The sequence below is a fragment of the Triticum aestivum genome, chromosome 5B (assembly GCF_018294505.1).
Source record: "Triticum aestivum cultivar Chinese Spring chromosome 5B, IWGSC CS RefSeq v2.1, whole genome shotgun sequence".
Lineage (NCBI taxonomy): Eukaryota > Viridiplantae > Streptophyta > Magnoliopsida > Poales > Poaceae > Triticum > Triticum aestivum.
Genome location: NC_057807.1, coordinates 666,705,097 through 666,707,809, shown reverse-complemented (window position 1 = coordinate 666,707,809; position 2,713 = coordinate 666,705,097). Strand labels below are relative to the sequence as shown.

The 2,713-nt window shown below is 50.8% G+C and overlaps 1 long non-coding RNA gene across 1 annotated transcript; it reads right to left on the bottom strand.

The window, feature by feature from the left end:
- Positions 1-894: 894 nt before the first annotated feature.
- LOC123117528 (uncharacterized) lies at positions 895-1,323 on the bottom strand. Its single transcript, XR_006457402.1, has 3 exons — positions 1,268-1,323; positions 1,038-1,163; positions 895-942 (listed from the first exon to the last, which is right to left on the bottom strand). It is a non-coding gene; the product is annotated as an uncharacterized lncRNA (long non-coding RNA).
- Positions 1,324-2,713: the final 1,390 nt, after the last annotated feature.

Sequence of the window (2,713 nt, the reverse complement as noted above, 5' to 3'; positions counted from 1 at the left end):
CTACGGCCACGGGCCGTCGGCATAGGCCCCTAGGCCGTCGGCATAGATCTATGCCGACGGCAGCCGTCGGCATAGAGCCGTCAGTCTAGATTACGTCAACGTACTCCTGTCAGACCGTCGGCGTAATAATGCCGTCGGCATAGGGGGGTATGCCGACGGCCCTGACGCAGCCGTCGGCATAGTTTAGCCGTCGGCGTAGTTTTCCGTCTGACGGCAACGGACGGCGCCGTCAAACTGCTGGCGGGTCAGGAGGCGACACGTGGCAGGGCTATGCCTACGGCAAAGCCGTCGGCATAGGTTAAATCTATGCCGACGGCTTTGCCGTAGGCATAGCCCTGCCACGTGTCGCCTCCTGGTGTAACCTGGTGGCATGGCTATGCCTACGGCAAAGCCGTCAGCATAGATATAAATCTATGCCGATGGCTTGGCCGTAGGCATAGCCCTGCCACGTGTCGCCTCCTGGTGGCTCCTGAGCGTATCTATGCCGACGGCTTTGCCGTAGGCATAGTTTTTTTTATATTCCCTGTTTCCTTTTTTCCAATTCATTTGACAACATTTCAAAACAGAATAATATGAAATATGACAGTTCATCAACATCATTTAAACATAGTCAAGTTCATCATCTAAAGATCATCACCGGCGAAAGTCCACGAACATAAGAGTAGTGCAAGACATGAAACATCATAAAAGTTGAAACATGAAAGACATGGCACAACGGCCGCATACACGGAATCATCATCGACATCAAGCACCACCGAGTCCACCTCCTCCAAAACCACCACCACCACCGAGTCCACCTCCGCCAAAACCACCACCAAGTCCACCTCCGCCAAAACCGCCACCGCCAAGTCCTCCTCCGCCAAAACCGCCACCGCGACCACCATCACTCTGCCAGATCGGAGTGACTGGGGTCGACGGAGCAGGAGTCGAGCCACCGGTCCCCTACATGTTTGAAAGAAGATTCTAACGGTAAATATGACATGATAGTGTTGAATGAACGAGAACTAGTTTGTCATTAGTTAGGCAAATTTACTAACCGGAGTATCACCGCCTAGTGCCAGCCATTCCTCGAACGTGGGAATGTGTGGGGCGTCTCCCGCAGGTGGTGGTGGGGGTCCAACTTGTGGTGGCTCCGTGCGGTTAGTCCAAGACGCCAACATAGCCTGGATGTTAGTTAAACAAGTCCACTTAGAAACAAGCCGTGATCAACAAAGTTAGAAGGAATGAAAGTGCAAATTTGAGCTTGGTTTAAGAGGGCAAAACTAACCGCCATCACTTGACGGCTGTAATCATCGTTTGCCTTCACTCGTTGCAAGTACTCCCTCACCTCAATATGCCTATGCTCGAGAAAGGTCTGATATGCCTACAAAATTGAGGTTGTTTCTAAGTGGGCAGTGATGAAAATAAACTAAGAAAGATAGAGACAAAGAAGATAAGGGGAAGTACTTACAGCACGTTGGCGGACTAAGGGAGGCTGCGAACGCCCCGTACTCTCTAACGGGCTCGGGTTGGTAGCTCGAAGCCGTGTGTACGAGATCGACGGAGTGACCAAGCCATCGAAACACGGATACCGGCCATGGGACTTACCCTGGATGGCCACCACCGCCGTGTCGTCGATCTGAGACTGGGCGACCTCAGGAACGGGAACATCCGGATGCAACTTCTGATAGTTCTGAGTGTAAGACTCCAGGTGTTTCTCGGTGTTGCCGTAGTACTGGCTCTCGCCCTCCTTGCGATCACTCCGCTCGCGGGCCAGCTTCCACGACTCCATGTCTGAGAGCGGCCTCTGCAACTTGTCCTCCTGCAACGTCAAACAGAAGTTAGCCATACATAAGAACATGACGGTAAAGAAGAACCAAAATGCATCTTTCATATAGATATACCTTCATGGCCTTGAAGCCCCAGTGGTTCCTGTTTCCTTGGCCGTGTGTCCCGTCTTTTCCACGGTTAGCCCGGGCCTTGATGCTCTTGGCAACAAACTCTGGATCGTCACCGACCCACCTATCCACCAAACACGCCCATCCGTCATGCCTTCCATAGCACCAACGAGGAACAACCTATGCAAATTTTGGAAGCATGACATGTGAGCACGAAACATATAGTTGACTCCTTGAAACAATGAAAAGTCAGTAATAGTTACCATCATGAACTGCTCCCTGCTCATGGTAATTTTTTGCCTCTGTGCTTGAGTTTTGGTCATCTTTTGTTGCAGGTAGATGTGGTAGTACTGTGAGACGGCAACCCAACGCACCTCGTACTGCAACTGACGAGCTTTCTTCTTTGCAGACGCAAGTAAGACCACGTCGGCTCTGGCCTTGTGCTCATCAAGAACTCTATAGAGTTGCTGCAATCATGCATAAACCAGAAGCAAACAAGGCATGATTTGAGTGATTCAATGATAAACTATGAACGAAACTAAAGACAAGTGATTCAAAAGGGAACTTACCCAAAATTTGGTGATCACGGCCTTAGCGGCCGTCCCGTACTCCGCGTTGCTGCAAGCCTCGTAGTGGGCCCAGCTTGTGGCCAAAACACGCAGCTATGGGTCCCTGTCTGGCCGCGGGCAGAATAGGCCAGGCCAAAACTGCTTCAACAGGACAGTGAGAAGGTCGTTCAGTTTACGGCCCTTTCCGTGAAGGATCCAGTTACTGCAAAAGAATCAAAGGGTTGCCATGTGTACAATAAAAAAATGTTGTCATGTGTTGAAAGTATG